Source organism: Aquarana catesbeiana, linkage group LG02, assembly GCF_042186555.1.
Source record: "Aquarana catesbeiana isolate 2022-GZ linkage group LG02, ASM4218655v1, whole genome shotgun sequence".
NCBI classification, from domain to species: domain Eukaryota; kingdom Metazoa; phylum Chordata; class Amphibia; order Anura; family Ranidae; genus Aquarana; species Aquarana catesbeiana.
Window position 1 is genome coordinate 94,529,110 of NC_133325.1, and position 22,674 is coordinate 94,551,783.

Sequence of the window (22,674 nt, forward strand, 5' to 3'; positions counted from 1 at the left end):
GCATGCCAAGGTTCTAGGTGTAACCCTGGACTCTGAATTTTCCTTTTGGCCCCATGTCCAAACACTTTCCAAATCTTGCCACCTCAACCTCCGCAAAATCTCCAAAATACGCCCCTTCCTAACCAATGACACCACAAAGCTCCTATTTCACTCCCTGGTCATCTCCCACCTCGACTACTGCAACTCCCTCCTCATTGGCTTACCTTTACATAGGCTATGAATTACATTTGATAAAAAAGGGAAAATATACATCTCTTAATAAATTTAGATATACACTGATACATTACCGGCTCACCCCAAAGTAAGGGATGGGGTTCCTGTAGCCAAAACCACAGTTTATTAAAAAATTACAACTAAGGTCCAAGAACGGACCAAAGTATGAAAAAAAAAGACAGCTCCAATGGAAACTCACAGCAATATATGTATCAAACCAAGTTTATCAGTACACAAGTTTCAAAAAGTAGCAAAAGAGTATCAAACCTTCACCACACCATAGTAAAACCAATCATGACAACGTTGTCAAGAATAAAAGTAAAAACAAACCTGGCTCTCATTCATACACCCACTCGCAGCAAAAATTACGCTGTAGAAAGCAAGGTAATGGCAAAGCAGCAGGTTAGAATTTCAGCCGTGGCCAGTCATTGGGGCAATTAACACCTGCCGTAGGAGCTGACTGGGACCACAAATATGCACAATCCTTAGTGAAAGGGGCCAGGATAGGCAGTTTAGTGTTGGATGGACCGATAACTGATAAATGGGCACAGACAGGTGCAGATGCAGGTAGCTCATGCAGCATAGATGTTTGGTAGCAATCGAGCACGCAATGGAAATGACCAGGAGGGTGGGGGGAGGAATCCGAAAAGGAACATAGCAAGCTTGTATATACAAGAGGACTGACTTCAACACAGCATGAGGACATTCGGAAGGGATAAAGGAGTGCATATTCCTGTCTCCAAGGTGGAGACAGGCATATGCAAGAGCCCATGGTGTCCCCATGGAGGTCTCCCTTATCTGCTGATAGTTTGTTCCAGAAAACGAAAAAGAAAGATAGAGCAAACTCAAGCAATTCCAGAATGAATTCGTTTTGTGATCCCATAGTGGGCTATTTTACCTGCAAAAAGTGAGCTACCACTGCTAGTTGGTACTGATGGGGGATGGAGGTATAGAGGGACTCTACGTCGATACCAACCAATAGTGCCCCATCTGACACCTCCACCTCAGCAATCCTCGAAAGGACATCTCTTGTGTCCTGAACAAAGGATGGCAGGTCCCTGACCATCCCCTTGACAAGAGCATCTACGTATTTGCCCATCTGTTCAAGTGGGCCCTTAATGGCTGAAATTATGGGTCTACCAGGGGGTCTAGTTAAACTTTTGTGGACCTTATATACTGTATATATGTATATGGTAGGTACATTGTACTTATTTACCATATGGTGATCGAGTTCTTTCCTGGTGAGTAATTGTGCTTCAAAGGCCAGCTGAAGTTTGAAATTTAAAGAACTGACTATCACAGGAAATGGATTAGACCTAAGTTTCAGGTGGGTAGATTGACCCCTCATTTGTCTCAAGATTTCTTGTTCGTAATATTGCTCAGAGAGGAGGACCACATTTCCTCCTTTATCACTGGACTTGATGACTAAATTGGGGGCCTCACTTAACTAAGTGCCAACCTTTCATCCAGAGGGAGATTATCATTGGTGAGTCTGCCCCAGCTAATCTTATTGAGATCTTCTTGAACCAAATCAAGAAAAATCCCAAGCCACCTATTGTTTCTAAATTGTGGCATATTGGTAGATTAAATATTAAGATGTGCCTGCCTCCTCCATGGATCCCGAATAGGGCTCTTACCATCGGCTTCTGTAGTCTATCATGAGTGCTGTTGTCAGACTCATCCACCTTACAAACCGCACAGTGTCTGCTACCCCTTTCTACCAATCCCTCCATTGTCTGCCACTCACCATAATAATTAAATTCAAAATACTAAAAATAACTTACAAAGTTATCCACAACTTGGCCCCCAGCTACATCACTAACCAAGTTCCAAAATACCAACCAAATTATTCTCTTTGTTCCTCCCAAGACCTCCCGCTCTCTAGTACCCTCGTCACCTCTTCCCATACTCACCTGCAGGACTTCTTCCGAGCCTTTCCCATCCTATGGAATTCCCTACTCCAATCTGTCTCACTATCTACAACTCTGTCCAATTTTAGGAAATCCCTGAAAACTTTTCTTTCCAGAGAAGCCTGTCTGGCCCCACCTAACAACTGTACATTTATTTTCTCCCTCAGCTCAAACACCGCCGATCGCTCGGTTTTCAGAGCTCCGTAGACTGTCAATCACCAGCTCTCCGCCCTGCTCCCTCCTCGCTCATTGGAGCATTGGGCTGTGGAGGGGGCAGGAGCGACCAGCTCAGGCTCTCAGTGGCTCGCTCAGTCCAGGCACCTGACGGATCCAGACTTTATTGTCGCGATGCCTGGACTGACATCCATGACATCAGCAGAGAGTGTACTTCAGCTCGCTCTCTGCTGAAAACGGATCACAGGAGTGCAAAACGATTCGCACTCCTGTGATCCATAGGAGAAGTCCAGCCAGACGAGCTGTAGCTGGACTTCTCATTTCATGAAATTGTCAGGTCACCTGAGGCCAGATGACAGGTGAACACCGCTGTGGTTAGGAGCGCACAGCTAAGGTTGTGGACCCTTCGGCTGACTGCTGTGGATGGAGCTCTGGGTGGTTCAGGAAAGCAGCTCCACCTGAGCACTGACACAGATCAAACAGGGAGCTAAAGCATAAGATTCCCCAGGGCGTGGAGTCTAAGAGCCAGCAGGTTTTCACCAGAGCCTCTGATGGTGAGGATGGACTTCTCCTTTAATGACACTGAAAGCGCAACTAGGTAAATGTAGGTGTATAAAAGTGGCCATTTTACTATACAATCTGTTTGTACAATCTCCTTTAGATTTGCCAAAACTATATAATATGGTATATTGGCACACAGGGGAGCTGGAATTTAGAAAAAGAAAGTGAACTTAGCCTTCAAGAGTAGATAAGTACACTGTAGTGATATAGTATATTAATATTATATTGGGTTATTATAATGATGATGATGTAAGTACTCTTCCGCAGCAACCCAATTCTTCCAGAGAGATGCACTTTATTGACTTCCAACACAGAACAAAGTCCAAAGTCCACAGATGACAAAGAAATCCGACAGAGGAAATATAATTCAGAGACCCATATTATTCAGTCTTCCCAGCCATGCACAGACAAGCCTCCCCTACACACAGACAAGCCTAACTTCCAAAACCTATAGACTGAATGCCGTGTTATATTCACTAAATATTGAATGGCTGAGCAATTTAGGACTTTGATTAGCTTTCGTCTTTCAAACAGACAACAACCCCCAACCGTGAACAGCTGTAGTCATAAACCACCCCAATTTGCACTCCCGCATATCAACATCAACAAGTCCTCTTTAGATATATTAATTAGATAAACAGAACACCCTTTTGAGCCCTTGGAATGTTCAAATAGACTTGCATAAGATTAACACATCAAAGAGTCTTCAGCTGTTAAAATTCAGTTGGACAAATCAACCATTCGGTCAACATTGACTGCATGTGTACATACACACAACAATGTCCCACATAAATCGGTGAACATATTACAACATATACCCCCACTTGGGTCGGTTCTAACTACTAGAACTGACCCATAAATCAAACAACAAAAAATATCAATATGATTTAAGGTACTGGATGCTTTACAATGGCTCATATAAAATATGAAGTTGAAACTGGTTACATCTCTCTTCGCCAGCCTCTAAAATATCCCCATGAAACAGTTATTAGATAATATAACTTTTAGACCATGACTGGAAAAGGATTTGGTAAACATCAGTGGCCCATATAGCTGTTAGGCCTTATATCACATCAAGATCTTGAATATTGCGCAAAGACGAGCTGATGTCACAGTCCATTCTTCGGTCGGACTTCATCACATCTCTCACCATCTCACTGAAAGTAAACTTGGTATGCTCTGGGAACTCCAATCCACAAGTCCAGGATTCTCTCATCTCCAGGCTCAAGCTTTTCATTTTTAAAGATGCTTTTACGCAAACACTCTACTTTCATCTTTATAGTAAGAAGAACTATCAATGTACCAGCACTCACTTTCAAGGTCAAAAGGTTTGGATATGGCAGTAAAAACTGTGCTTCAAACTATTTTCTTGCACTTGACATTCATGAGTCCATCTTTGTTGATTGCCAGTCACAATTTGCTTTTGTAATTTGCTGTAGGCCGACCCCTCATTGCCTTCAATAAAGCAGTTACTTGGATCATTCAGTCCACAATTACACTTGAACGGTATACCAACATATACATATAGATATACCCCCACACGATGGTTCAGATAGAATCAGCTTGACATCAGTGTTTATCAGATCTTCTATCCAGACAAAGCGGCAGTGGAAATTCTTGCCAGTATCTTCACCATGAAAGGTAGAAACTTCTTTTTCATCCATATATGTCATAGCCTTTAGCATATTATAAACAACTGAATCAACAAAGTTTCAAATCATGACTAGAGTGATGAATTTCACTCACCCCTCTTATAAATTTAGGAAAACCACCCAACATACTATAATTTATGCTATGCCAAGCCATTGAGCAGCATCTCACCTTAGATGTCAAATATATTGATCAATACGCATTATGTAATATGTACAGATGTTATGAAAATTATTTTAGGTTAAAATGCCTCTCTTTGGTTTTAAATGTCAATATCTGAAAGACAAAAAAACTCTCCAACAAAACTAATTAGCAAGGTCCTTAAACATTGTTTGAAGTTAAAACAAAACACTATTTACACATATACAGTTTGGAGCTAATTCACCCCCACTGCTAGAGAAGTGTCATTTGCATTCAAAGACAGATCTGCAGAATATACATCTTGTACATTCATGACACCCTGTACCCCCTTCAACTGCTGTAATAATTTATCACGTTCCTCTCTCATCTTGTCATACTCAATTTTCAGGTGGTCATATTTCTGTTTTAACTGAGAAAACGGTATCCAAGTCTTGGACCTTTTCTTATTATTATTTTGGTCAGCTCTGTTTTTCATATTAATATCACCTATGTTTGACCCGGAGTGTCCTCTCTGGGTGTTATCATAGGATATTATCTTCTGAACTTTATGCTCAGTATTTGTCCTAAACAATGTGGCTAAATCAATTTTGACAGCCTGCTCATTTGACTTTCTCCATAAATGGTCTGCTCTCAACAATATGTCTTTTAAATCATGAGGATTTGGGGTAACTAATAAAATATTTTGTTTGATATCTTCATGCAACGCATCTAGAAACATACTCATATGTATCAAGCCACCACGCTCAAATGCAAGATTATTACCGTCCAATAATTCCATAATAGTTGCTATCCTGTGTGACAATTCATAGGGAGATTCATTTTGCATTTGTTGGATCTTTCCATGAATAGTAACATCAGAACGTACACCATACAAAACACATAATAATTCCAGTAATATGTCCCTTGTCCTCAGAGGCTGAATACAGATTTGTTTAATTCTCATCCAAAGACCACTTCCTACAGAATGTTGCAAAACTCTTTCTAAGTCAGATGGGTTGAGATTGTACATATCTCTGACTTGCTGCACGTCACAAAACCATTTTAAAAATCTGTTTAAATCATGGTATGGAACCATTCCTATTTCTTTAAGAATTGCGTCTAATAATTTTGGTTTCAATGGCTCCATTACAAGCTGAACTTCACTCGTATTATTATTATTGTTATAAACTGTGGTAGTCACAGTGGGGGCAGCTGGTAATGAATTATCAGATTTAATATGAGGTTCTGTTTTCTGCAGATTGCTGAATCCAAGATTTGATGCATATCTGCATTCCTGAGATCTCTTCTCTAATTCCATAATTCTTAATTTTAATCTCTCATTTTCCTCTGATAATTCATCACAATGTTTAGATTTCTCAAGTAAAGCTTCTCCAATCGTAACCGCATGCAATTTTAAATTTACTGTCTCGGTGTCTGATTGGTTTTGTAACCTCTCACAAACATTGTTGCTATTATCAACTGCCTTCTGTAACTGGGTAATTTCCTCAACCTTACCATTCAAAGAACTTTCCATTGTTAGACAGCAAGATAATAAGCCCTGTATAATACAACCTTTTCTTTTACTTTCTGAAATTTTGCTATCAAAAACATTTTTCTCTAAAAATTCCTTCATCATCGTCCACGTCTGCTTACATTTTTCTGGAATTTCATAAGGACCGCCATGGCGCTTAATACATTTTACTACCCATCTGTTAACTTTATCAGAACTGACACTAGCTTCACACTGAGTAAGCATTTTGACTATATTACTAATAATTAAAAAAAAGAAAATATTTTACTCACCGCATTAGTTACTCCTTTGGCTTCCACTTCAGGTCTTCTGGTACACGACACAGTCCTTTTTTTGTTGTTGTTTCCGGTCTCCAGAGAATAATTCTGGGGTTCCCAACTTGTTTAAATTTGTAGATCAGACTCTCTTATGTCACAACCAGACATTCCAGACATTAGAGTCACAGCACAGCTCTTGGTTCTTCATCAGACTTCTGTCCACCTCACAGGATTGTTGTCACCACCGACTTCTGTTACTAAGTCCGAAAATGCTCTTCTGGTCACATGAACGGCACCAGTGTAGTGATATAGTATATTAATATTATATTGGGTTATTATAATGATGATGATGTAAGTACTCTTCCGCAGCAACCCAATTCTTCCAGAGAGATGCACTTTATTGACTTCCAACACAGAACAAAGTCCAAAGTCCACAGATGACAAAGAAATCCGACAGAGGAAATATAATTCAGAGACCCATATTATTCAGTCTTCCCAGCCATGCACAGACAAGCCTCCCCTACACACAGACAAGCCTAACTTCCAAAACCTATAGACTGAATGCCGTGTTATATTCACTAATTATTGAATGGCTGAGCAATTTAGGACTTTGATTAGCTTTCGTCTTTCAAACAGACAACAACCCCCAACCGTGAACAGCTGTAGTCATAAACCACCCCAATTTGCACTCCCGCATATCAACATCAACAAGTCCTCTTTAGATATATTAATTAGATAAACAGAACACCCTTTTGAGCCCTTGGAATGTTCAAATAGACTTGCATAAGATTAACACATCAAAGAGTCTTCAGCTGTTAAAATTCAGTTGGACAAATCAACCATTCGGTCAACATTGACTGCATGTGTACATACACACAACAATGTCCCACATAAATCGGTGAACATATTACAACATACACAGATCTTTTTTTAAAGAGGTTAGGTAGGAGGATGAGGGAGGGAACATTTTTAAGAATAGTGTCAGGTCACCTGAGTCCAGGTGACAGATGCACTCCATAGGAGTCAGAAGTGCACCGCTAAGGTAGTAGACCCTAGGACTGACTGCTGTGGATTGAACTCTGGGAGGTTCAGGAAGCAGGTCTATTGGAGCATCAACACAGATCTCACTGGGAGCTAAAGCATAGATTACCCAGGGTGTGGAGTCTAAGAGCCAGCAGGTGTTCACCAGAGCCTCTAGTGGTGAGGATGGACTGCGCTGCAGTCTGGCTCCAGGTCGCGGCCCCCAGGGTCTCACAGCTCACGCTCACGGTAGACTACAGGAAAAAGAGGAAGGAAGCAGCAGGCTGGAGCAACAAGAATAGTAAAGGGATAAGCCAAGGCTGGGGTGACTAGCAGACAAGGATAAACATAGAACACGCCAAAGGTCTGGCCGACTAGCAGACAAGGATAAACATAGAACACGCCAAAGGTCATGGTCACAAACAGACAGGGATAGTCGAGAACAGGCCAAGATCGGTAACCGGAATCAGACATAGGAGACACAGCAAGAAGCACATGAAAGCTAAACCAACAATGGTTGATCAGCAAGGTTGGCTTGCAATGCACAGGTTAATATAGTGTTCCTAATTAGAGGCTAAGGTGGAGCTATTCTGAGAGAAGATTATATAAGCAGTCAGGTGAGAGTGGCTGGCCTCTAAAAGGTGAACACATGGAGGAAGTAAGCTGACAAAGATTACTGCATAACTATGACAGTACCCCCCCCCTTACGAGGCCTCCCCCTCCCCCACCTGGGCGCAGGCTTAAAGGGAAACTCCAGATGAAACCTCCTCAACAGACGAGGCGCAAAGATCTCAGATGCAGTGATCCAAGACCTCTCTTCAGGACCAAAACCTTTCCAATGTACGAGGTACTGAAGAATGCCTCTACGGCGCCGGGAATCCAGAACTTGACTAACCTCGTACTTTAGATTATCCTCAGAGACCGAAACCGAGGTAGGGAGAGGACGAGAGGACTTATTGAGGACTAAAGGCTTCTTAGGAGTGGGTAAGGGCATGAGAAGACCATCAAGAGTCTGAACAAGGTCCCCCAGACCCTTAAAGATGAGCTGGACATCCAGCACAGGACCATCAGACTGGGCAGAGGTCAGTGGATCCCTGAGACCAGGTTGGTTAGAAGGTGACATGTCACAAGAGTCAAGCTGGATAGCTGAATCACAGGAGGTAAGGAGATAAGCTGACAAACAAAGATTACTGCATAACCATGACAAATAGTTAGACTTAGGATTTTCTTTCACTTAAAGTGTTACTAAACCCAGGACCCTGCATTCACTATATCTTCTCTCCCACAGTACACAGAACATGGAAATTCAATTATTTTAGTAAATATAAAATGCTGAACACATTTTCCCATCAGCAGTATATAGCAGTCTTGTGACTTCTATCAGTGTCCAGCCGAGCACCGACTAAAGCATGTAGGAGGAGTTTTCATTCTCCTCTGACTGTCCTGTGAGGCTGCATGACCCCTGACTTTCTGTCTGATCACTTGCACCCTCTCCAAAAAAAACAAAAAACTCTAGCAACACACCAAACTGAGCATGTGCAGAGTGTCTCTAAGGCTCTGTTCTATCAGTAGATGGATTGGGGACAGTAAAAGAAGGGGGCATCAGAGAAGACAGGATCAAACAGGTCTTTTACACAATCAGAGGATTAACCCCTTAGGTTCCACAGTGAGTATAACAAGAATGCTTTACTGCATATACAAACTGATTTTACTTTTGTGGGTTTAGTAACATTTTAAAGCGGAGCTCCACCCAGAAGGGGAAGCTCTGCTTGTCTGAACCCCCCATTCGCTGAGACATTTGGCACCTTTTGGGGGGAAGGGGGGAGCGGGTACCTGGTTTTGACATGTACCCACTACCACTTTCAGCCCCCCCCTTGTTCCTCTGCAGCCGGCCCATTCACAAAGCGCAGCGCACTTTGCACATGTACAGTAGGGAACCAGCTGTGAAGCTGCAAGGCTTCACTGCCATTTTCCCTTAGTCAAGATGGCTGCACCCGATAGCGGATTGAAAAATCGGCTTGGGTGAGAACACGCTGGATCCCTGGACAGGTAAGTTCTCTAATTATAAAAGTCAGCAGCTACAGTATTTGTAGCTGCTGACTTTTAGTTTTTTGGGGGGGAGCCTGGAGCTCCTCTTTAACAAACAAAACAATGGAGCTGCTAAGAGAAGTTTATTGTTACGGTTTATATATACTTCGGCATTTATCAAATTTGGATGTATGTAACTATTGAACCGACATATGTTGCAAGCTGCCCAGGGACATACTGTATATGTATTCTGAATTGCATTGTGTAATATGTCAGTACTGAATAAATATAGGAAGCAAATAAATAAATCAGCCCCAATATAATGTGATAAACAAAGATGATGAATGTACTGTATATGTAACGGGTTATTCTTTGTGCTTACAACTTTAAAAAAACTCCTTTAAGATATGCAGTAGTCCTGCTTTGAACAATTCGTAGCTTTCAGGCAACAAGGCAAACGCTGGAGTGGCATAACCATGAACTAGAAACATATGTGAGGAAGACCACAGTAGCTGGAAGCAGCTGATACCTTGGGGAAATGTGTCATCCAGACTGCTTTTCCAGCTTGCTTGCTATGACTGCACGTTTTGATGAAATAAGCCGCTGCAGAAAAAGCGATGCGTTTTTAACCAGCTGAACAATCCATGGTCACTGTGAGTAGGAGCATGTTGTAACAATCATTGACAAACTGTATTATTTTCTTCTGAAAATAATTTATTTACTGTAGAATTTAACTTCTAAACTACGCCATAAATTTCTGTGGCCCTTACTTCACCTAGTGTAAGCAGTTTCTGGGAGTCGGCATTAGTAAACACAGTGCAATTTTCTTAGACCTCACTAAAAAAAAAAAAGGACACAAATCTTGACTTCTGGAGCCAAACCAAACCAACAAATGAATTAGTGTAATTCATACAGATAAACTAATCCAATGATGTCATTTTAGTTTTCATGCTAAAGATGCTGAGTTTTATATATATATTATAAGTGGGACAGCAAGGCTGCAGTATTTGGCATTGTATACACTCATGGCCGAGAGACCATAAAAATAGTCATTTGTGCCATGGTTTTACCATCCTCCAAACTGACTTAATCTAACATGGCGGCCAGAGGGAGTGGTACACATGCCACGGCCGCCATGCTTTGCTTCATGGATGAGGCAAAAATAATAACACGTCTCACCATTAGTCCAAGTATTGAACTGGAAATTTGTTTTTCAGTATACCAATGATCAGAAACATGCTGGCAAATCCACCAAGGAATGGCTCAAAAAGAAGAAGTCGAGGTCTATGGACTGCCCTAGTCAATGCCCTGAATTGATTTCCATTTAAATTTTGAAGGCGGGTTTTAAAAGGGGTGCTTCATACAAGGAAATCTTGAGGCTAAAGGAATTTTGAATAGGGAAGTTATCAAAAATGTAATTCAATATCAGACTTGGAATTGTATAAAATGGCAAAAAGTGGTCATTCTGCTACAGGGGCAAATACTAGCTTTTAATGCCAAGGGTTTATTTACTTTTTTCACAGCACACCATTAGATCTATTGATTTTTTTTTGTTGAATAATATCAACGTTGAAAGCATAATTGTTTGCTTTTGTTCCTATTTGAGTATATGATGTTTATTTGTATTCAGTGTCTGAATACAGGTGTAATGTTTGCATGTTGAAATATGTTGAAAAAGTCTACAATATCCGCATACTTAATTTTTCACATATCTGTACCTGTACCTGCCAAAAGATTTGTATTTTGTGCATCCAGTTATCCAATTTACTTTGCTCTGATAAACAGCAGAGCCCTGACTGGCAATGGAGAAGACCAAAATGTTCCTTGCATTGCAACACAACTAATTGGATCCCTGTGCTGCCTCTGTCTAACTCAGTATGAGCTCTGCTGTACAGCGACTGCAATTTCAGATTTGTATACTTCAGATAAAAAAAGGGGGATGCATTATTGAATACAGGGTTATATTAATTTGTGTCTTTTATATCTGCCTGGAGTTCAGCTTTTAAACAGAGCAAAAAGCTCAAAAATAAAACAAACATGTCACATGAATAGTTATTTCCCTATGTCTGTTTTGGGCATGTATAGATAAATAATGCTCTATCAACATTTGGGCCTGGAAAAGGAAATAAGGTATTTTTCTGGGAATGTTTTACATTTGCGGGCTCTGGACACACATCAGCCATTACATACAATGCTTGTCCAGCCACAGAATTATATCATTAGAAAGCTGCATGAACTGTTGGGAGCATATCTGTAATATTTAATGTAACTTTATCTCAGTCTGACAAATACAGAATACATAAGAAATTGCTGTTTTTGGCTTGGTGGTGATTTTTCTCCTTTCTGTAGTTCTCCTTTAAGGCATATTCAAGTAAACTGTATATTCTGCTTTCCCAGTATTGCACTGTTATTATTCTAAATTGTGCTTGTGTATAGACTGCATGGTGTGTCTTGCTTTCCACCAGACAACCTTATTTTTTGCATTTCACCTTTGATTCTGAGAAAATTAAACCCTTTCTTCATTTGCACATGAGTTCCTGTGTAAATCCCCAATGAGATGTATGAGCGGGGCCTTCCAGGGCACAGATGGAAATGTTCCCACGCTAAAGGCACTTTGTATGGTCTGTGCACAACGCAGTTATGGGATCTCTTTATTATCTATGTATCTCTGTTGAGTCTTTCTTAACATGGAAAACATATGAGCTTTCAGAGACACCACACTACGGAGAACCACTTTTGTAATGACATGACATTTACCGTAAACAACATCCAATAATAACACTGAATTTAGATTCAATTGTTTATATATATATATATATATATATATATATATATATATATATATATATATATATATATATATATATAGTTTTAGGCAAATGTGAAGAAGTGCTGTAAAGTAAGAAAGTAAGACTGCTTTCAAAAATATATATTTTAATTGTCCATTTTTATCCATTTACAAAATGCACAGTTAGCAAACAGAAGAAACATCTAAATCAAATCAATATTTGGTGTGACTACCCTTTGGCTTCAAACCAGCATCGATACACACGGTGATTGTGCACACAGTTTTTGACAGGTAGGTTGTTCCAAACATCTTAAAGACCACAGACCTAACAGGAAGATGCTTGTCCATCAAGCCATACCACCAGGGAGGTATGTGATTGGCCCCAAATGTATTCTGCATCAGGACAATTACCTAAAACATACAGCGAATGTCATTAAAAACTAGCTTCAGTGTAAAGTAGAACAAGGAGTCCTGGAGGTGATGGTTTTGGCCCCCACAGAGCCCTGATTTCAACATAATCGACTCTGTCTGGCATTACATGAAGAGACAGAAGTATTTGAGACAGCCTACATCCACAGAAGATCTGTGGTTAATTGTCCAAGATGTTTGGAACAATCTACCTGCTGAGTTCCTTCAAAAACTGTGTGTAAGTGTACCTAGGAAAATTGATGCTGTTTTAAAGGCAAAGGATGGTCACACCAAATATTGATTTGATTTGGATTTCTCTTCTGTTACTCATTTTGCTAATTAATAAAGATAAACTATTAACACTTCAATTTCTGAAAGCATTCTTAATTTACAGCATTTTATCACACCTGCCTAAATCTTTTGCACAGCACTGCATATGGTATTTTTTAATTTTATTTTTACATATAAGCATGTGTATGCAGTAGAACAGCTCCACCCTTAAATATCTTTTTACCACATTATACAGTTGTGCAAATCTATTTGAATAGGAGATCACATAGTTGCATTATTCACCATTTCTGCTAATGTCACCTTGCTTATAGGCTTGAGTTTTAAAGCGAATCTCCAGCTTTTTTCAGATTCAAATTCACAATACTTTATTAGCCTCAAATGGAGATTAATTTGAGAACTGGAGAAGGACTAGAACCTTCTGCTAGGTTAATGTCACTGTCTGTCCTGCCCTCTCCCAGTGGTACAGGACAGGAAATAAGAAGAATAGGTTTCACTAGGATGGAAAAAAAATAGCAGCAATCAAAACTTAACAGAGATTATAACTGTCACCAATTCTATTCTCTTTCTCTTTTCCTCATTGAATTTTTGCATGATTGCATGATTGTCACTAGAGCCTCACCTTCCATGAACATAAAAAAACCCCAAAAAACAATTGCGCTTTGAGTGTCGTAGCTCGGCGACCTGGGGGATGGGTAGCTGACGTCCTACTCCAAAAAAAAAAAAATGCTGCAGTGGAGACTCTTCTCTCACTGCAGTGTCATAGAAGGGGGAGTGTGTCTAAAAGACAAATGCTCCCTTCCATCCCAGCCCTCTTAACTACAAGAAAAAAACATGGGTTTATGGGTAGAAGGTTTACCCATAATCCCATGTTTTCTCACACAGTTCAAGCGGTTGTATACCCCGCTTGGTGATTTTTACCTACAGGTAAGCCTATAATAAGACTTACCTTTAGGTAAAATGAATATCTCCTAAACCTACACGGTTTAGGAGATATTCACCCCGCATGAAGCTTCTGATGTCAGCGGTGCATTCACTCTGAAGGTCTGGCGTATTGTGCCGGAACTTCAGAGCTCCTTGCCAGAACGGAGGGCTTCTGCGCACATCCGCGGGAATGACGTCATTGTGGCTCTGGCCACTCACAGAGCCGGAGCCCGCAAACCCGAAAGAAATGCCGGGGGAACATGTCTGGGGCTTCGCTCTAAGGTAAGTATTTCATGTTGTGCTAGTATGCGATGCATACTAGCACATTATGCTATTGTCTTGCAGGGTTTTTTTCTTCTTTTTTTTCAAGGGTTTACTACTGTTTTAAGGGGGAGACTCTGCTGCTGCTGAAAAGGTACTTTTTTTAAATCAAGCTAAATAATACAGTCAGGTCCATAAATATTGGGACATCGACACAATTCCAATTTTTTTTTGGGCTCTATACACCACCACAATGGATTTGAAATGAAACGAACAAGATGTGCTTTAACTGCAGACTTTCAGCTTTAATTTGAGGGTATTTACATCCAAATCAGGTGAACGGTGTAGGAATTACAACAGTTTGGATATGTGCCTCCCACTTTTTGAAGGACCAAAAGTAATGGGACAGATTAACAATCATCCATCAAACTTTCACTTTTTAATACTTGGTTGCAAATCCTTTGCAGTCAATTACAGCCTGAAGTCTGCAACGCATAGACATCACCAGACGCTGGGTTTCATCCCTGGTTATGCTCTGCCAGGCCTCTACTGCAACTGTCTTCAGTTCCTGCTTGTTCTTGGGGCATTTTCCCTTCAGTTTTGTCTTCAGCAAGTGAAATGCATGCTCAATCGGATTTAGGTCAGGTGATTGACTTGGCCATTGCATAACATTCCACTTCTTTCCCTTAAAAAACTCTTTGGTTGCTTTCGCAGTATGCTTTGGGTCATTGTAGACGAAGAGTATGGTGCAGCGCTAATCCAGTAGAAGATATTATTAAAGGTAGTGGTGTGTCGTAAATATCCTGGTGGTGTGTGTACTGATAGGATGTCGCGACTTAAGGCTATGCAGCCAAAATTGACAACCGTAAATAATCTATAAAGTGCCAAGTGCATGAAATATATAATGAAACATAAATTTACTACTAATTGCGAAATAAGTGACAGAGTATCAGCCTCTTCAATGCAAACCATATAGTGTTCTAATATGGATATGCATAAAAAACTAAAGGATAATATAACAGCATAGATAGAATATTAAGTGATGGCATATTCATCTAATAAAATATAATTCAACTCATGAAAGAATGATGCAATACAAGGAATGTTGCAATCATGTGTATCATGCACAGATAAGGATAAATTGTGATCTCAATGTGTCAGTGTAAAGATACACACAGTGACAAAATATCTACAACTAGGACAGGTGCATTATATACATGAAAAAGTGCACAATATAGTGCCTAGTGGAAATAAAATAAATTAAAATAAGATAAAATAAAATAAAATACATTAAAATAGGTGACAAAAGTATTAGTCCATAGTGAAACAATATAGCATCCAGTGACTTCACTCCAAACAAGCAAAAAATAAATTGCAGGGCATGTAGTGGGTGTATCAACCAGGGAAACAGCACCGTGACTCCTCTTCGTGACAGAAAGAATCTTACACTAGTAAGTAATGGCTCCTTACCACATCTTACTAGGAGAACAGCATAAACAGCACAGCTGATGTAGGCCTCTTTTTCATAGATTTGCACCCGTCTCTATTCTCCAGACTCTAGATCCCTCCAGAGATGTAATGGCCATAGGTGAAAGAAAGGGAATGCCTCATAGTGTAGTAATGTTTTTGCAAACAGCCAGAGTTTATTTACATTAAAAGTACTCACAAACAAATTCCAGCAATACAGCGTATATCCGACGAGCGGCGAGCTCGTATGTGTCTGTCAATGGGATGTGCCTCTCCTGTCCCTACGCGTGACGTCACGTGCCTCGTGACTTCATCCCCCGAGAATTATATTTTATTAGATGAATATACCATCACTTAATATTCTATCTATGCTGTTATATTATCCTTTAGTTTTTTATGCATATCTGTATTAGAACACTATATGGTTTGCATTGAAGAGGCTGATACTCTGTCACTTATTGCACAATTAGTAGTAAATTTATGTTTCATTATATATTTCATGCACTTGGCACTTTATAGATTATTTACGGTTGTCAATTTTGGCTGCATAGCCTTAAAGGGGTTGTAAAGGTATTTTTTTTTTTCTTTAAAAATAACAAACATGTTATACTTACCTTCACTGTGCAGCTCGTTCTGCACAGAGTGGCCCCGAACCTACTTTTCTGGGGTCCCTCGGCGGCTGTCTCGGCTCCTCCCCGCAATAACTAGCCACCTTAATGCGAGCTCCCTCGCATGGTGGATAGTTATTGTGGGCGCGCTCCCGTGATACAGCCGGCGGCTATAGCCGCTCGCTGTATCACTCGGCCCCGCCCCCCGGCGCGCCGCGTCATTGGATGTGATTGACAGCAGCGCGAGCCAATGGCTGCGCTGCTTTCAATCCATCCACTATAGCCAATCAGCGACCAGGCTGATCGGCTGAATGGAGGTCGGGAACGCGCAGGCGAGTTTTTGAGGTGTCAGGTAAGTAAAACGGGGGGGCTGGGGGCCGCGGTATTATCAAAAGTTTTTTCACCTTAATGCATAGAATGCATTAAGGTGAAAAAATTTATACCTTTACAACCCCTTTAAGTCACGACATCCTATCAGTACACACACCACCAGGATATTTACGACACACCACTACCTTTAATAATATCTTCTACTGGATTAGCGCTGCACCATACTCTTCGTCTATTTTCACTTTTGGGCCTAGTGAGACCCTTTGCGGTGCAAGCAGCTTTTCCTACCTGTAGACACTCACACATGATAGCGCGGGAATAACTATCAATCTCATGCTTTGGGTCATTGTCCATCTGCACTGTGAAGCGCCGTCCAATGAGTGCTGAATATGAGCAGATCATTTTGCCCGAAACACTTCAGAATTCATCCTGCTGCTTTTGTCAGCAGTCACATCATCAATAAATACAAGAGAACCAGTTCCATTGGCAGCCATACATGCCCAAGCCATGACACTACCACCACCATGCTTCACTGATGAGGTGGTATGCTTTGGATTATGAGCAGTTCCTTTCCTTCTCCATACTCTTCTCTTCCCATCACTCTGGTACAAGTTGATCTCGGTCTCATCTGTCCATAGGATGTTGTTCCAGAACTGTGAAGGCTTTTTTAGATGTTGTTTAGCAAACTCTAATCTGGCCTCCCTGTTTTTGTGGCTCACCAATGGTTTTCATCTTGTGGTGAACCCTCTGTATTCACTTGAAGTCTTCTCTTGATTGTTGACTTTGGCACACATACACCTAATTCCTGGAGAGTGTTCTTGATCTGGCCAACTATTGTGAAGGGTGTTTTCTTCACCAGGGAAAGAATTCTTTGGTCATCCACCACAGTTGTTTTTCACGGTCTTCCGGGTCTTTTGGTGTTGCTGAGCTCACCGGTGCGTTCTTTCTTTTAAAGGATGTTTCAAACAGTTGATTTGGCCACACCTAATGTTTTTGCTATCTCTCTGATGGGTTTGTTTTGTATTTTCAGCCTAATGATGGCTTGCTTCACTGATAGTGACAGCTCTTTGGATCTCATATTGAGAGTTGACAGCAACAGATTCCAAATGCAAATAGCACACTTGAAATGAACTCTGGACCTTTTATCTGCTCCTTGTAAATGGGATAATGAGGGAATAACACACATTACTTTTGGTCCCTTAAAAAGTGGGAGGCACATATACAAACTGTTGTAATTCCTACACCGTTCACCTGATTTGGATGTAAATACCCTCAAATTAATTGTGTCGATGTCCCAATATTTATGGACCTGACTGTATATTATTATGCTATATGTTATCATATAATCATTTATTATTTATCTATTTACTGAGAAATTACTGGTTGGAAGTTATAAGTTCAAACTTTAGTAATTTGTCCGTTAAGCCACCTGCTTGAGTACAGTTTTTGAAAATATAGTAAATTACCTTAAAAACAATATATAATAATTATTTGTATATTACTTACTTATGGTAATTAACCACTTGCCACCCAGGCAGGTAAATAACCCGAAACCCTTTGTTGTTTACTTGTTTGTTACTGAATATTACTGTTATATTTCTAGCTTCAGAAAATAAAGGGACATGTTTTATTTTTTCTACAATCTTTTAATTGTCATCTTTGCTAGTAATATTGTTTCCAGCATCAACAAAAAGGGTGACTAAAAAAACATCTTAAAGGGACAGCGTTTGTAAATATTTTTGTTACATGAGTACAACTGCAATCGCCTACATAAAGAGAATGGAATACATAAATTGTGACTATGTAACCTGTGTGCATCTGGCTCTGATACTAGCCAGTGTCTCACCAGCCACTGACCTCACTGCACGTCCCTGGTGTGTTGTGTTTAGCATGTGTTGACACTTGTTAAATGCACTTGTGTTAACTTGTGATGTGTTTGTTTAACCCATTGCATTGTTGTGCATTTCTTTATTACTATTATTATACGTGATTTATATAGTGCCTACAGTTTGTGCTGTGCTTTACAGAATAAAGGGAGACAGAAGGGTTACAATGCAATTGAAAACAAAAGGATTTTGCGACACAGTTAAACTTTGCAGCACATTTCACTGCATTAGAAATCCTATATCTACCCAGCCAAGAAAAGGGCCAATTGAACACAATGTCATCTTACTTATTACTGCATTGGGCCTGAATTGGCAGCCTGTTTGTACAAAAAATGTTTTGCCAGCAGTCTGTTATGAAAAAACAAATTTATTAAAAATGTTTTAACTCAATTTTTAAATAAGTTTGATACACTTTGAACAAAAAACATTAGGCTCCATTCACACCTGGGTGTTCTGAATCGGCTCGATTATGCCCGTGATTCAGAATCACGACAAAACGCATTACACATTTGTGATGACATTATTTCTCAATGGTACCCTAAATATGGTGCAATTTTGCTGCGATTGTCGAACGAAAAATCGTGGCAAAGTCGTGAGATGCGTGTCATCCCAAAATATGTTTCTGGAATTTCTTTTGGGCAGCATGCGTCCTGCGATTTTGTTTGCGTGATTTTGCGGTGATTTGTCGCGCGACACCCACTGCAAAATCGCACTGCTTTTGGCACGATTCTGAATCGCGGCCAGAATCCTGGCGATTCCTCCTATGATTCAGAACACCCAGGTGTGAATGGAGCCCAATTGTGGTGTCATAATCAATGGGTCAAATCACAAAAGAAAATTAGCATTTTGTATACATAGAAACTCTTGGAATAGGGAAAATGAGCTTGGATGAACACTGCACAGTGCACAATTATAAAATGCAAGGGGCATATGGGAAATATTTTTTTTGGGGGGGACTTTAATTATACTTTAATGCCAGCCAGTAGGCAACAGTATTTTAAGGAGTGAAAACACATATGAATTGACTTTACATGCAAAAATAACACAGACATTAGCAATGTTATGTGAATGGGCTAAATTTAGCAATAAAATCGTAAACAAATGAAAAGCAGGTTGATAATATTCCCAAATGTAAACAGACCCTTATCTTTTTATGTTTTTAGCTGCTAAAATATTTATAGCTACCCGCTTGGAATACTTCTAGAGTAGATTTGGCTTTAATGAAGCACTAATTTGCCTGAATCATGTTGTATGAAAAATTGGTCAGCATCGTTCGGGATAGGCACACCAAATTTGAAAAAGTTTGGGACCCTTGGCTAAGTTACCTGCAATGGCCATCTTAGCATATGCAGGTCGGTGGATGGGGATTGCAGAACTCGGTTTGGACACTATATTCCCCTTTCCTTCTCTCCCCTTCTCTTCTTCTCTCTTCAATTCTTTATTGTGTCTATAGCTGATGTAATTTATTTGCGCTTCACACCTATTAGCTGATAGCCATTCAAAATACATTATTGGAGGGACTATGTGTCAGGACTGTGTAACGCTCCTGCTCCTCATTCCAGCATCCTGATTTTGGCTGTGACATTCTCCTTGTCTGTCTGTCCACCTGCAAGGTGATTGATACTGCCAGTCTTTGGGTAGAGACCAAACATGATTTAAGCCAGCCAAGCCTGCAGTCTCATGCTTGTAATATTGCATTTGTTAGATATGCTCCAAGCTCCCTGTTTGTCTGCCCTGCTCTGCTAGATTGGATTTCCTCGTTAACAACCTCAGATCGGATATTGACTACTCTCTGAACTCTGCCTGCCTTTTGACAACAGATTTGACCCTGACTATTCTGAACCTTGCCTGCTTTGTACCTGGACTGTCATTGAGCCACTCTGCTTGTCTGCCAACCGCAGGTACCTGTTTGCTGTGCTCAGTTTGCGTCTGCCCTGGTGTGTGGTAGTCAGGCACTATAGCATTGTGTATAAGTCCTGGGGGCAACTGAGTATCGATAGGCCTGCTTGCCGTATTGGAAAAGGGGCTGCTATAGGTGAAGAACACAGAAGCCAGCTATGGTGTCTGACCACCTGCATTGGGGTAAGCGTGACATTATGTTGGTTGAAGAAAAGGCGACAGGCCTCCTCCTTCTTTCTCTGACACCTCTAGAGTTTCCTCCGACCGTATGAGCAGTTCTTATAAGCAGCATCAGCATTCTGATAACCGTAAAATGCTCAGAGATTTATTTTCAGGACACTTTGCTTGCTTTCATTTGCATAATTGGAATATTTTTTGCCTTACTGTACACTCACATGTTTATTCTGACTATTTTGTCTGTTATACATGTTGTTCAGCCATGTTGACTATGAGCACACCGAATACTTAATCACCGTAAGCTTATCTCTTTTTGTACAAAACCCAATAAAAATTATTGAAAAAGTAAAGCATAATTTAGTTATATTATGAAAGTCACAAATAACAGGCTTTAAAAAACGATTTGGCTCTTTGGCTCCTGCATAGGGCAAACCACCCTCATGGATCTCAGGATAGCACCCTATTGGATCTGGGTTGATACAGTATATGGCATCATCTATGCAAGTATGTACATAAAGGAAAATTTGGGAAGCAATTACAGCACATGCTACACCCTTGATGTCATAATTTCAAATCTGAGCATGGGACTTCAAAGATACTGTATCATCTTGTGCTTGTGAAGCTGTATTTATTTCAATCATCCAATCACATACATGCCCTTGCCTCAATTGCCCTTGCACATGATTAGGTATTCTAAGGCTTCATGTACAAGGAATGTTTTTACAACCTCTCCTGGACGATTTTACCTTGACAGATAGTAACCCACGTTTAAAATGTCCGTTTTGCTGCGTTTACATGCCGCGTTTACCAGCGTTTTGCTGCGTTTGTGTTTAGAAGAGTTAAAAAAAAATAGCCAAAAATGAAAAATGCCTGTAAACGAAACACGGCTAAATGCAAGTTACTGCATTTAGCCGCATTTAGAAGCATTTGGCGTTTGAAATGCCTCTAAACTCAGCTTCTGAACCCATTTTTTTGACTGTAAACAACCCTGTGTACATGTACTGATAAGATAACATAGAGGAGAGTTCAGGAGCAGTTGAACAAAATGCCCAACTGCTGCTAAACCTCCATTTATCAGCAGCAGTGTACATGAGGCTTAAGTGAACAGATAGTAGCTTCACCTTATTTGCTATGCATAGTGAACATTCACTTTGTAAGGTAAACAGCCTAGTTTCCTTCAGCAATCAACCTCACCATTTTAGAATATGAACCCAACAAAAACAGATCCAGGCACACTTTTTCTAGTATTCAAAGCAAGTTCAGATAGCGAAAGGGGGCCTAGACTCAGGCAACCTTATCCTTTGTCATTTCTATAAAATACATGTTGATCATTCGTGGGACTTTTATTGTTTTAAATTATTTTTATTGAATTTATATACATATAAAACATTCCACATCCTTTCAAAGACAAATGTACAAAAGATTCAAAGAAAAAGCAAAAAAACAACACTGGATCTATCCCACAACATACTCCTTTCAGAAGACCAAATTTTCCATAGTTCTCAGGGAAAGTGAAGCGTCCCAAAACAGAAACATTTTTGAAAATTGAAAATATTCCACCGTCTCCCCCCTCACCCCCAGAAAGAAGAAACACCCCCCTCTCCTGACATATATTATTGGATGCCGTGAACAAACCAATCCCCCCCCACCCTCAATCTGTTTACCTTTGCCCAATTGTGTATTGGTGAATAATATCCCCTTCATCCTACCTCTAATATTTAAAACCCAAAAGGAAAAAAAAACCTTTTCATATATAAATCTGTGGCCTTTCCTAACCCTTTTTATTTATTTTGAGGGAGGAGAGAGTCTATCTCTCTGCCTCCATTACAATCTCCTCTAAAAATCGTGATATATTTCCTACCTCTTGTATTTATTTAGGAGGAGGAGAGAGTATCATCTCTCTACCACTATTACTATCACCCTTCAAATTGTGTATTTCTGTCAAGAAAAGAGAGAGAAAGAAAAAAAAGGGAGGGGGCCTCTAGATACTACCCTCACTCCCCTTATAACTCCCATAAACCGGGGATTGTTTAAAATCCAACTTCTTCCATAAGCCTTATTCTGTCTACCTCCCTAAACCAATCCTTTATCATCTGTATTTTCTTTGATTTCCATAGTTTCGGGATTAATGCCTTCGTTGCATTCAACAAAATTGGAGTGATTGCTGCTCTATA